This window comes from Panthera leo, chromosome C1, assembly GCF_018350215.1.
Source record: "Panthera leo isolate Ple1 chromosome C1, P.leo_Ple1_pat1.1, whole genome shotgun sequence".
NCBI classification, from domain to species: domain Eukaryota; kingdom Metazoa; phylum Chordata; class Mammalia; order Carnivora; family Felidae; genus Panthera; species Panthera leo.
In genome coordinates, this window is record NC_056686.1 from 46,345,289 (window position 1) to 46,360,329 (window position 15,041).

Sequence of the window (15,041 nt, forward strand, 5' to 3'; positions counted from 1 at the left end):
TGAGGAATCTCCAAACTGTTTTCCAGAGTGACTGCATCAGTTTGCAATTCCACCAACAGTGCAAGAGGGTTCCCCTTTCTCCACATCCTCGCCAATACCTGTTGCTTCTTGTGTTGTTTCTTGTTTAACCATTCCGACAGGTATGAAGTGATATCTCATCACGGTTTTGATTTAATTTCCCTGACGATGAGTGATTTTGAGCATCTTGTCATGTGTCTGTTGGCCATCTGGATGTCTTCTTTGGAGATATGTCTGTTCATGTCTTCCTGGGACAGCCCTCAGTAAATATCTTAGAGACTAAATTCAGGAGCTATTCTCTGAATTTCCTGCAGCATTTAGCTTAGCATGAAGATCTAATAGGATTCTATTCTACTCTCCTGCTTCTATATTCTCCTATTTATTCATTCATCCATGAAACATTTATTGAGGAACTATTTTGTGCCAGGCACTACATTATGTGTGTGGATACAGAAATAAATAAGACATAGCACTTGTCTGCAAAGAATGATAATTTTGAGTCAGATACAGACATATAAACAACAAATGTTTGCTACATCTATACATTGGAGAGCTTCATATGTACAACACAGGCTACATTCTAGCTGTAAAGGAAGTCTGGCATACAAGATTGGGAGAAAACACCAGCAAGCCCAGCCATCCTGATCTTGAATTTTTCTTAGTTCCTCAATAAGTGAATAAATACTAGCTTACGGTCCATGAGTGCTTACTAAGAAACACTGAATACATGTAAATGCTTTACATGGACTATCCAGTTAATCCTTACGATGCTGTTGTATGGGTTGTGTCATTTCCCCCATTTTAGAGATGAGGAAACTGGGCCTCAGAGAAGTTAAGCAGCTTGCCAAGGTTATTTGCCATGCTCTCTGAACCCACCTTTTTATGTGCTGTCCTCTCTGCCTGGAAAATGCCATCTCCCTGTTTTTCACTGCTTCTTTCTCAGTCACTCCTGCCCTCCCAACACGAAATGCCTGGATTACTTCAAACTCCCACCTATCCTCCCGGTTTCAGCTTAAAAATCACTTTCTCCAAATAGCTCTCTTTGATCTTCTACTACATAACTTCTTGTTAGCAAACGTACTCTGCAATCCTGGCTTATCAACACGTACTGGGATTGCTTGCAGAATCCTCCTCTCCTCCAGCAGACATAATCTCCATGAAGGCCATTCTGCCTTGGGTTTGTTTCATTCGTTAGTATTTTCTGAGGGGCCGGAGAAGGGCTTGGCACAAAGAAGGTTTTGATAAATATTTCTCAAATGAAAGAAAGGGGGAGGAAGGTATATGAAACACTTCAAACAGCCATCACATTCGGAAGATCTCCAAGCACTTAATAAGAAATTCTTCCTGGGGTCTTATCATACTGTTTCCACAGATGGAAAAAGGACAGTCGATTGGTGAACTGCACCAGCTATCTTAGGCAAGTTGACATTTGTTGTACGGCAGGGAATTGCTCTTAGCACAATATTTCCTGGGAGGAGCAGGTAAATATTGAGACAAGATACACATCAAGTTTTTTTTCTGCGAACCACTGTACAATAATCAATTCCAGAGATAACAAAGGCGTTTGTTAACAGTTCCATCTCCTTTTTCAAAGCTCAGCTCTCAGTCTGGCAACGTTACAAAGCTCAAGAAAAGAAGTGTTGTTAGCAGATGCCAACCACTTGTCAGAGGAAAAATCCAAAAGGCACGATGCAATACCTCAGCTTTTTTACATACAGATAGGCTTTCTGTCCTCCAGTTCATCAAAATTCCTGATGGAGTGGCTGCAGAAATGGAAAGTGAGGGCTTTACAAGCAGATTAAATAAGAAAAAAACTCACCCAGCAGAAAAATCTACTTGCACAGTCCTCTGGTTTTCAGGCTACACTTCCACAAACAAGAGTTTATGGCTGGGCACGTAGGTTTCCCTCCATCAGAGTACTTTGCATGCGAAATGTGTTGTTCTTATTAATATGTTTTGGTTGCCTGTGCCAGATTTTGAGGGCAAACCTTCGTTTTATTCACCTTTGTACCTTTGCCTCCCTGGGTAGCACACAGAAGCTACCCTGTGTATATTCCTTGAGCAAATGAATGAATGACATGAATAAACATTCAGTGAGTGAAGCCAGTGCAGCCCCTATTTGGAAGAGCTACATAAATTATTCTTGGATGGCTTTCTGTAGAATTCCTATTACACACGTTTGGAACTTGCCTATGCAAGCAGATTAATATAGTTAAATATTCTTTTCAAAAGATAGGATCAGAATTGGGGATAGATTTTTATTTTTACTCTTTCTGAAGAAGAGATGCTTTTTGTTTTGTGCTAAAACTGTGGTCTGATGAAGCCCAGTTGCTCCTGAATCCTACTGAATACACCAGCAGGAGCTTAATATATGTGTGTGGGCAGAACGGATGCATGAATGGATGGGTGGTTCTTCCTCTTGTCTTGGCTCTGCCCTTAGTTAGCGTCTGCGAGAGCAGAGAAGAAAGCTCAATGAAAAGACCAGGTTGAAGCAAGCACACACATCTCACTTCATCCCTCTGGTGGAAGTGACTACTCCCGACTCAACAGCCAGAGAACAGAGCTTCTCTGAGCCTCGATGTTTTATGTTCCAGTGGACATCGCTATGCGTGAAGTCCTGTTCTGGGAAGTTGATGAGACACAGTGGAGGACTTACCTAAATGTTCTCTTTATGTCTAGCGAGCCAGGAGGATGTAAGACCCTGGTTAAAGAGGCAGCCCAGACATCCGTTCCTGGCCACTGACAAACTGGTCCCATTGCCAACCTTCAGAGCCACTGTCAGGTGAATCTGACTGAACAGTCATCTCCTACCCATGAGTCATGGCCACGTTAAGCCTGGAAGAATACCCCAACCCTCCCTTATCTGTTCACACCATTCAACTATCTTATATAGAGAACAGACTGGAGTTTACAATTTCTGTGGACACATGAAGGAAATAGGACTCATTTTTTCAATGACTGAACTGAAGCCTTCCTTCTTCAGCCTTATCTAGTCTAATTCTTGTATGCTTGATCTTTTTCCTTTTTGTTTTTGAGAATTAGAGAACTTTGAAATAGAAGAAAATTATGTATGTATATATATATATATATATATGCACACACACATATATGCATATATATATTTGAAGTAGAAAAATTACATATATATATATATGAATGGATATATATTATATTATATATATTATTACATTATATATATATATATATATATATATATATATATATATATATATATATATATAATGGCTCTGTCATGAGGTGGGAGATTGTGGGAAAAGAACCTCAGTCTTCTGACTCCACTTGCTCAACCATAAAGTGGAAATAATAATACTTCTGCATCAGAGCTCAAGGGAGGATTCTATTACTTAATGTAGTCACTGCCAAACCTAAACGGTTATGCATTATTTTTCCATTGCTGCATAACAAATTACCACATATTTCCCAGCTTAAGACAGCACCCATTTATTCATTCTCTCGTGTTTTTGCAGGTGAGAAATCAGCAGGCTTGGCTGGGGTTTCTACTGAGGGGCTCACAAGGCCACAGTCAGGGTGTCAAGGGCCAGATGGGTTCTTATCTGGAGGCTCTGGAAGAATCAGCTTCCAGGCTTATTCAGGTTGTTGGCAGAGTTTAGTTCCATGTGGTTGTAGGGCTGAGGCCGCTGTTTTCTTGCTGGCTGTCAGAGCACTGCTCTAAGTCCCTAAGGCTACCTGCATTCCCTCTCACATGATCCTCTCCACCCTCTGCTCAGCAACATGGTGCATTGACCTCTTCTCACATTTGAAAGCTCTTCAATTTCTTTTGCCACAAGCCAGAGAAAACTCTGCGTTTAAAGAGCTTGTGTAGTTAGATTAGACTCACCAGATAATCTACCAATTTTTAATTTTTAAAAATGTTTTATTTATTTTTGAGAGAGACAGAGACAGAGTGTGAACAGGGGAGGGGCACAGACAGAGGGAGACACAGAATTTGAAGCAGGGTCCAGGCTCTGAGCTGTCAGCACAGAGGCTAATGCGGGGCTTGAATTCATGAACTGCAAGATTGTGACCTGAGCTGAAGTTGAACACTTAACCGACTGAGCCACCCAGGTGCCCCAGATAATCTACCTTTTGCCATATAATGTGACATAATCATGAGAGTCCTAGCTTATCATATTCATGAGCTCCACCCACACTCAGAGGGGAGAAAATTACAGAAGGACAAGGGTTACTGGAAGTCATCTTAGAATTCTGAATGTGGCAGTGCATTGGAATCACCTTGGAGCTTTGCAAAAATACTGATTTCTTTGTTTCTACCACAGGCCCTCTGAGTCAGAATTGCTGGAAGTGGGTCCTGAGAATTTGTACATATATTTTTTAAATGTTTATTTATTTTTGAGAGAGAGAGAGAGAAAGAGAGAGAGAAAGAGACAGAGAATGCACAACTAGGGGAGGGGCAGAGAGAGAGGGAAACATAGAATCTGAAGCAGGCTCCAGGCTCCAAGCTGTCAGCACAGAGCCCAATGTGGGGCTCAAACCCACGAACCATGAGATCATGACCTGAACAGAAGGTGGATGCTTACAAATGAGTCACCCAGGTGCCCTGAGAATTTGTATATTTTAAAACTTCCTCATATAATCTGGATGTAACCAGCCTATGAATATAATGTGAAAACCATAGAGTTAATGTATGCAAAGAGCCTTGTACAGTGCCTGATATATAACATGAACTCAATAGGTGTTATTTTCTGTCCCTCTTCCCTCTAACATCATGCTACTCAAAGTGTGGCCAGCATGGGCCAGCATTGCTGTCACCTCTTTGGAGCATGTCAGAAATATAGAATCTCAGGTCCCACCCCATTGAATCAGAATCCATGTTATACCAAGATCTCCGGGTCATTTGTAATACAGCCTTAGGAAGCTCTCCTAGGATGAACCCATATCATCAACTCTAAATCACTGTTCAAACTTATCATTTCCAAGTGGATGTACATATACACATATTTCACTTCTGCTAGAATCAATTTAACTGAATCCCAGACCATTTTTCCACACTCAGTGTATATCCAGCATAGTGTTAGATGGTATTTGAAAAAAAAAAAAAGTTATGTTATAATCTGAATTTAGTAATGCGTACATTGTTATTGGATGCATGAAATACGGAGCGATTCACGGCAGCAAGTTTGAGAGAATTCTCTGAGAACTATAAGAGCATTTGATTTCATAGCAGGCAGGAAGAAGATCTTAACCTGGTTCTTGGAAGATATAGGTAGACAGTCTTAAAACCTAGTTCAAATGTTACTTCATTTATTCAACAAATATTTGTTGAGTTCCCATAATGTATTGGGCACTTGATGTAGACACTGTTCCTGAACTCCTGGGGTTGCCACTCCCTGGCTCTCTCCCCTGGCCTCATGCCTTTAGTACAGCATTCAGCACACTGCATCGTATGTTCTCGCTCAGAGTGTCAGGTTCCTGTGAAAGATGTTGCACTTCTCAGAGACCAAGTTAAATTTTCCTGGGATCTGCTTCCATATGACAGTGTTTGGCATACCAGAAGAGCTCAGAGAATGAGTAAATAAATGAATAGACAACACAAGGAGGGAAAAAAGGGACACTGCATGGGGAACATGCATGGCTAAAGGTATAGAGGAAAGAATGACCACGGCATCTTTGAGAGAAAGTTCTAGCCTGGTCTGATAGAAGGGTTCATATTGGAACAGTTAGTGGAGTAAGGTTCAATGGACTTAGAGAATGGAAAAATTGGAATTTTAGGATGGAAAATATACTTTTTAGTTAAATTCACCAGATATGTATTAAGCTAATGAGCACCGGGGAGCTACTATAGCATTCTGAAGGAAATGGAAGAGGTTTGGGATAGGATGTGGTTATCTGTGGTACATTATAAAGGTTCCATTTACAGATCTGGTGGCTGTAACCAGGAAGGATTCGTATGGCAGAGAGGGAGGCAGAGAGGCAATGTACGGGTGTGTGCATCTACACGTGTGTGTTTAATGTGTGTGTATGGGGGTTGTAAGGAGAGAGGTATCACAGCTATCCAAGAAAAAGTCACGAACAGATGCTCCACATGGAAAAATTCCCATTTTGAACCAGCCAGAACATTTAAAAATAGATTGATAGGCCAACTTGGTCCCAACAGAGCTCTGAGAAAACATCCTCAGAATGCTGATTTACGGTTCACTCGCTCATGCATTCATTCCTGCATCCACTCAACAAATATGAACTCAGTCCTGGGCACCGTGCTAGGATCTGGGATTGCAGAGATGAATAAAATCAGGTCTGTTCCTGCAGAGGGGAAAAAAAAGGGCCCTACAAATTAAACTTACTCTGTTGGAGGATTAATCGTGTTAGTGATAAGATGAAATTGCTTGAAATTGAAGATGAAAAACTCCTCTGCAAGTTCCTTAAGCTTTCATTGAAAAGTCTGATATTTTCTGGCTCAGCAATGTGGCAAAATGGAAGGCAGACAGATGAACCTGGGGCCGAATGCATTTCTTACTACCTATGTGAGTTTATGTCTGTTTCCTCATTTGCAAACGGCCATGATTCCTGGATTACAGGATTCTCGTGAAATTTAAGGAAATTATCAATATACGCAAAGTGCCTAGAAGTGCACGGATCACCTCTGGGTTTGAGAGGCTGAACATAGACACCGCAATACCCAGGCTACATTGCTGGCTGGTTTCTAGCTACATCTGACCAATAGGAGGCACAGCAGATCAGAGGGGAAAAAGACAAGGAAGTTGGGATTTTTCTTCTCCACTTCCTCCCTCCCTCATCACTTTGGCTCTGAGAGAAGCCACATCCCCGTGGGATGCTAGGTCCATTAACAACTCCAGCCCCATTCTGGAACGTATACTGACTGGTTCTCCTGCCCCTGCTTCTTTAGTGCAGTGCTAACATTTCCCACGTTCCTTCCCCCTGCCTGGGTGATTCACTATCCTTTATTGGTTTCCTTACCTCTTCCCGGATCTCTGGATGTACCCCCTTTTGCTAGCCTCACCATTTGAACCATCTTGGTTGAATTATAATTCCTACCAATACCTTGACTGGTACAAAGACATAAAATTTCACCAGCGAGGCCCAAACCTCTCCAAGTGTCTTCTCTGAGTTATTCTGTGCAAAAGAGATTTCTATGGTCAAATAAGTTTAGGAAAGCTGTATATTTGATTTCCCTCTTCAAGAGTCACGATATATATTAACATATTAAAGGTTCAGAGAAGCCTGAAATGAAGAAATGTGTTTAATTTTATTTAACAGCATTTTCTATACTCATTTGACCATGAAACTATTATTTCATGTAACACCTATTAACATCCCACACTTGAGGAAATGCTGAACTAGGCTAAACTAATAAGATAATTTGTCACATTTATAGCAGTTTGAGGGTGAGAGAACATTGGACTTGGGATCAAGATTTGCTACTCCTTGTCCTGAATCTGCCACTAACTCACAGGAGACCGTGGGCAGACACCTCACCCTAGCGGAACTCGGTCTCCATGCAGGAGCTGGAGAAATGATCCGTTTTCCCTCCCGCAAATCTGACTCCAATGCACACTCATAGTATTTTCATCAACATGAGCAATCTTGGCAGTTTGGGAAGAAGTATTCAGGAATGTTTTGCTTTGTTTCTTTTGCAACTGCAGCTTTTCACCCCCAGAATTTTACTTCTTCACAGTTTTTATTGCAACCGAGACTCCAGAATTTCAAAAGCACTTGTGTTGAACTGCACAGAAATGTTTGTAAAGCGAAATTCCGCTGTCTTCCATGTTCTTTCCATGATGCCACACTACAGTTTGCTTCTGCGGTGATACTGAAGGTATCTCCAGATCTACGGTTTATGATGCGCTGCGTGCGTTACTTTTTACCTGGATATTTGCGCCTTGTGGAGGGGACAGCCCTGAATGGAGTCCGTAAAAACCAGTCACGTAGTGCAGTGGGTAGGAACCCTCCGTTCTCAGAAGGTCTAATCCAGAAAGGTAAAGTCTATACACGTTTAAACACTGATGATTCCTCCAGTGATGTAAAAGAGTCATGACTATTAAAAAGCCATCGAATATTGTCCTAAACCAGAGAAAAATCAGCAAAAAAAGAGCTATGTCTATAGCCATCACAATAACAACACAGACATTTAATTCTGCTTGACTGGTATTATTCCATACATAAAGCACAGGCCAGATATTTCTCCCAACAAGGCAAATTGTAGCTCACAGGAAATGGAATTGAATACAGATTTCAGTTCTCAGAGTTTTAGATAAAAATGTAAATGAAGAGCAAGACAATAATTAAACAAATCATTCGCAGGAATTTTTATGGCCTACTTAAAAACCATCAGCACAATTCAAGACACAGCAAGAAATTCTGAGTCCTCAAAATAATTGATCTGCAACAAGGCAAACACTCATTTAATCACCATCCTGGAGTTGAATCAAGGGAGCAGAGAGTTGGCGTCCGATTCCCCCTTTCTCATACTTTACTTTCTCCCCCCAGATATTTGAGGGGAAGGTAATGAATCAAATCTGAAGGAAAGATCACTGAGATATTCTTAATATTACCTAGTATTAGGATCTATCTATCACCCAATATCAAAGCGATCTGAGACGGTGGTGACTAGAATTACATATAAAATAAACCCATCCTTTCTAAATGGGGACAAGGAGAGGGAGGCACTCTGCATGCAGAATTACTGTTTTCTGTGTAATTTATAAATAAATGTCCAAACCAAAGATGAAGTGAAAATTGCTGCAACATAGGGGGCGCCTGGGTGGCTCGGTCGGTTAAGCGGCCTTCGGCTCAGGTCATGATCTCACGGTCCGTGAGTTCAAGCCCCGCGTCGGGCTCTGTGCTGACCGCTCAGAGCCTGGAGCCCGTTTCAGATTCTGTGTCTCCCTCTCTCTGACCCTCCCCCGTTCATGCTCTGTCTCTCTCTGTCTCAAAAATAAATAAAACATTAAAAAAAATTAAAAAAAAATTGCTGCAACATAGGAATCAAAATGTCTATGGTAGTTCAGAACTGTTGGATCATGTCTGGAAGTAGAATGGTGATGTACCTGTTTGATTGCCCCCCAAACTGTCGCGTATCTGTATTATACACCACTCTGGACAGTCAAAGCCATATTTTAGAGGAGGTTAATGTAAGTGTAGATGTTTGTCAGGGTGAATATGTGAGAAGTATAACCACGGCTGGGGAGGGCCTAGAGTATCAGCTGGGGGGAACGGAGTCTTACAGAAGAGAAAATCTGGGATTGCAGACAGGAAGAAAGAATGACAGCACTTTAAACTACAGAAAGCAGGAGATTAGGGCAGATCTGGTTTCCTTATATAAGTGAGACACAGAAGCCCAGACACTCATGTTGTGCAAGTTCCCTAGTGAGTAAGTAGCAGTGCCAGGATGATAACTAAGAAGGGACGTCTAGGCTGGTGCTCCTTGCTGCCTGTTTTGTTGGCCCCCTAGCCAGGCTCTGGTCTGGACAGTTTTAGGACACATCAGCTACAGGGATGAAAGCATTTGCCATCTTAACTTCTAAGACACATGAAGGGTCATCCCAGGGGAAGAGACATAAAGCTGTTACCAGTTTGATTTAATTAAAGATCTATATTTTACTTAGAAACAATACTCTCCTCCTTCCATTTGCTTAGTGTGTTCATACCTTTATATTTATGGCACACAAAGGAACTGGATTCTGCAGCAAAAAATATATTAAGATCCTTCTTCCTTGCCATTGTAACTTTGGGTTTTCCTGTATAATGAACAGAGCAGGTAGGGTTTGCTTTATTTCTCCACACAGCCCTGAATTCCTTCCCCTCTTTGGAAAGTTCATCACCTTCTCCTCTGTGTTACTTCTGGACTTTGTACATGACTTAGATTAGATGCTCATCACCCTGACTACCTTTACAGTGGACAAAGAGGGGATTAAGAGCTTACAGTCAAACATATGTGGGTTGAAATCCCAATCTACTAAAAGGTAATCTGGACAAGTCAAATTCTTTTTTCCTTTAGTTTTCTCACTTAAAAAATGGGACGGTAGCTACTCCAAAGAGCATGTAGTAGATGTCATTGGTGTCTGGGCTGGGCACCATCCCCCAGCTGTCCTGAGTGTTTACTGGACCCTTCTCTGGAGAAATGCTCTCCTCTTCGGGGAAGCCTTTCACCCTGGAGGACCCCCTGCAGCCACCAATGCAAAATGAGGCAAACTCTGTGCATCAGTCCCAGAGGCTATATCCTTGCTTATGCCTTCCCTCTTCCCTGTGCTACTCCTTCACTCTCCTTTCCTTGAGAGAACATCCCCAGTCAATTACTTGCATAAGAGTCCCCTTTTGTAAGACGCTGTTTCTAGAGAACTTAGGCAGAATTATAACGACTAAATGATAAGTCAGTTGTACTTTACCAAGCATGGGTGAAGAATTTTCCCAAAGTAGCTATTATCACATTATTAGGCACATATCTGGAACCTTTAGTGTAATTCCTGGCACAATGAGGTGCTCAATAAGTTACCCACGAAGTGAGGCTATGCAAAATCTTGTCTTGCCACCCATCTTGTCTCGTCTTGCATCTGATCTGAGTACTGTGAATATAATATCCACGCAGGTGTCTGCACTGATCTCATTCTCGACCATCTCCCCAAACACTCCCACCTGTATTCATTTCTATATATTTTCCTTTAAGCATAATAGCTATAAAAATGTCTATTGTATTTCTGAAGACGAGACGCCCATAGTGGAGAGGAAAAATACAGTTTCTATTCTCAAGAAGTATAAGTGTATTCTTAGATTTACTATCAACATAAAATAAAAGAACAATGCATATCATTAGATTGCAGGAAGTATTTAGGGGAAAGCCATTAAACTGTTTATAGGTTTTATAGTTTTATAAGTAACCACATTAATGGGATATTGATATATTTAAAGTAGTTACTTGCTTTTTCTCCTCTTGAAAATACGGGAGTAATGATAATACTGAGTATATGATCTGAAGAATTCAAATAGCTGAACTTGTGCTTTTTAAATTTATAATTCCCCACTGAAGCAGACAGCAGGCTATTGCAAATATGTAATGAAATTAAACCAGATCCTGACACTGGATGATTCAGATGTCATGACTTGTGGGATACTTTTGCTGGGAAAATCAATGGTGCTTCTGGGTTGCTTCCATTTACACAGCCATGAAAAGTCCATTTCCCCTCATTTTACTGTCCCTCCAATCTCTGTCTGCTGAATCCATGAAACCTTACTGGATACAAAAAATAGAAAAACACAATAAGCTAATTTGATGAATATGAGTTCCCTTTTGGCTTCCATCAGAAAGCATAAAGCTACATTCCCCATTGTTTGTTCTAGAAAGCGTTACAATCTCAGGCCAGGGGTGTTAGGGAGAAGTGGTTCAGCTTCCTGGATCTGTAGTATTTAGCCAGAAAGAAGCATCCTATTATGAGACATATATGTGCTCAAATTTATGAAGAAATTCAACAGTTGGGCAAAAGAAGGGCACTTTGCATAAAAAGAAGGACACATTCCTACAAATCATTCTCCTTCGGATACTTTAGGGTTTGAGAAAACTTAGTGTTGAGAAAACACAGAAGCTCTAAGGGTGTACTTGGGAATGTCAGTGTAGAGTTGTTATGACATAAAAAAAATCCATAAATATATATCATCATGATGCCAGATGCTCTGAAAAAATATTAAGTAGGAATGTGGAAGTGCTGGGATATGCAGAGGGGAGGTATCGTGTCTAGGAGAAGAGAGGCTGTGGTCTGTACTCAGCAGGAAAATGAAAGAGAGGTAAGGAGGACACTGGTCTGGGCCCCCAACCGAGGAAGCAAACTGGCATCACAAGATGATGGAGCCTTCCTCTCTTTCTATGGAGAATGGCTAATAAATAGTAATTAGCATTCAGATTCATAGGCCTATACTTTGGATTAAAAAAATCAAGGTAGAGAGAGAAATGTCAAGTAAGCTTGTCAGAGGTTACAGATATAAAAAATGTTATTTTGGTCATCAAGCTGCAATTTCCACTTAGAGGGTGCCATGGGCTTCATGCACATTATCTGACAGCAGCCCAATGAGATGAGAAAACTGAGGCTCCCAAGAATCTACTTGAAGTCCTCAAGGTGTTATACGTCCTTCGTGGTGGAGCCTAGCCTTGAGGACAGGACCACCCAGCTCCTAAGTTCTGGTCCTTAACTGCGAGGTGATACTGGCCAACACCATACTATAATCACCATTACAGATGTTAGTACTTTCAAGGGAGGAACTTAATGTCACTCTCCATATATTCCAGTACATACCACATGGCTTGACTCAGAAATATTTGTTGGATGAATGAATGAGTGAATGGACCTGATAAAATAGTACCTAGGAGAAACTTGATTCTTAGGTATGCCTATAGACAGTATGGTCATGAATGGAAAATGAAAAAAAAAATTCCTGTTTCGTATTATTTATAATATTTCCTATAATGCCTTCATCTATCGATAACATTTCTCCTAGCTCTGTGAGGAGCTCTCTAACCTTCATCCAAAGCGATCACTCCTTCTAAACTTTAATAAGTTTATTATAACAGAAAGAGGCCAAAAAGAACAATAGGCCTAGCTTTCACTTAGACAAATATCAGTTTCCTCCTCTGTGAAATGGTGGTAATTCCTTACATTGGCACTTATTCAGTTAATATTTATCAAGTGATTTCTGTGTGATACACATGTATGTGCATGGTCCTAAAGCAAAAGAAATGAACAGGACACACTTAATGATGGATTCTGTAACTTCACGTGGGAGGCAGACGTGTAAACAAATAATCACAACACAGTGTAGAAAATGCCACCCTGACAACTTTAACTATGGACCAGGGAGCACAGAAGAAAATGGCTGGGCTGAGCCCAGGGGTGTTATGGAGATGTTGTTCAGTGTATTGGCTATGAGCACAGACTCAGGATTCAAAGGCTTGGGTTCAAATCCTAGCTTGACCACTCATTGCCTGTGTGACCTTGGGCAATTTACTTAATGCACCTGTCACTTCCCATTTCCTTGTCTATAAAATAGGAATATTATTAGTTCCAACCTCATAAGTTTGTCCTGAATGTGAAAAATGGCACGTAACATCTATTTAGCTCTGTGCCTAACACATAGTAAAAGCGTGATGAAGGCTTCACTGAAGAATCTTGGATAGTAAGTTGGAATTTGTTAGAAAGACAGGTGTTGCATGGAGAGGGATTCCACGTAGAACAAACCACATGCCAAATGGTTGAGAGGTGTGAGATTTTCTGTATTTTGATTTTATGACCCACTGTAAAAAATATACTTTATGTCACAATTTGACACACACACACATGCACACATACATGACCAAAACCAAACTTTAACAATACTTACTGTGTCCAATGTACTTGGATTCATTCCATTCCATTCTAATTTTTTAAAATGGCGATTCAAGCCCATTAGATTGATTTTGTGCCCTCTTAGTGGGCCAAGACCCACAGTTTGGAAGATACTTATTTAGGATAGGGTAGGTACTCTGGTTTTACAAGACAGAAGTGCTAGGCATAAAAGGAACAAAATCTGATTATGCCACACATTGTGCTTGGTCCCGGCCTTAATATAAATGAGAGTGTTCAGAGATGAGGCTGAAAGAAAAGCCAGGGTCCTTATCCTAGAGAGACCCACATAAACCATGTGGCAGAGGTCCAACTTGATCCGCAGGCAACGAGGAACCACTGGGGAACTGTCCCATTCTAGGTGTGGAGGGCTTGTGTGATCATTCTGGGGGGTGGTGTGTGGGATGGCGCTGCAGTGACAGGACTAGAGTGATGTCACTGAGTTATGCCTTGATGAAAAGTGTGAATAACTACTAGATTCTATGATGATAAACTTACAGTAAATTACATACCTCATCCTAAAATTCAGCGCCTGACCCAGGACATCGGACCTTCTATTGTATTTATAGTTGTACAAAGACGTGGCTGAAGGCTAGAGAAAGCGCAGGGTCTCAGGGCTGCTTTAGCAGATTTGGTTTCCAAGACTAGTGCATTCAGTAGTTACAGTATTAGAGAAGCTAGTCATGATGTAATTTTATTTTCTGCAAGTGATTTGAAAATATTTATGTACCCGGTCTGAATTCAAACCCATGGGAAATGATTTTTCACAAATAGAAATATAACGTATTTTCTGAAATAGTATGAAATTTAGGTGGCTATCAAAGGCTACATTTTAAAAATTCCTCCACTGGTACTTGGGGTCAGAGACAATTTGCAAGCAGAGATTTGGGCAAATTAGGATTTAATGCTTAGAGAAACTAACATTTAATGAGGGCTCACGGTGTGCAAGTGCTTTTATACATGTTGTCATAGAAGTTCTCATACCCACCTTCACTTAAACAAATTGTTAAATTAACAGGGATCTCATTCTTTTGATGAAGCTGTTGACTAATATCTATAACTCTAAATAACATGAGTGGCTGGTAGACTCTCCTTTAGAAAACTTGTGTACTTCTGATCATATGAACGGAACTATATGCTCACCATATATTTGTTTATTCAAATTGTACTTGTTATTTTTATCCTGTAATCTCCTAAGTAACATGTACATTGATGTGATATATTCACAAAGAAGAAAGATTTCTTTTTACGAAATCTAAGTTGAATGTTTTGGGCAGACTTGATAAACTAAATGAACTACCTAATAAAATGTTGAATTAAGTTAGCATAGGATGACTATAAAAGGACAGAGGAAAGTGGTAACAAATTTTTAGGTGCTTTTAAACACTCATTTTATTTTAAAGAAACTCACAGTGAAAATCATTTTAAAAATGCTTTAGGGGTATATTTAATGCTGGGGTCTGGTCAGTGGGCCTTATTCTTCTAGAAGAGACCTTAGCTCTACATCAGAAGGTTGCTACATAAAAGAATTGTTGCATTTAATTTGAAATAAGCTATTTAATATCTTTATACATATTGTTTTTATTACTCCTTGGTATCCTAGTTACCTAATGCAGCATAGCAAAACATTCAAAAGTTAGTGGCGTAAGGTGGCAATAA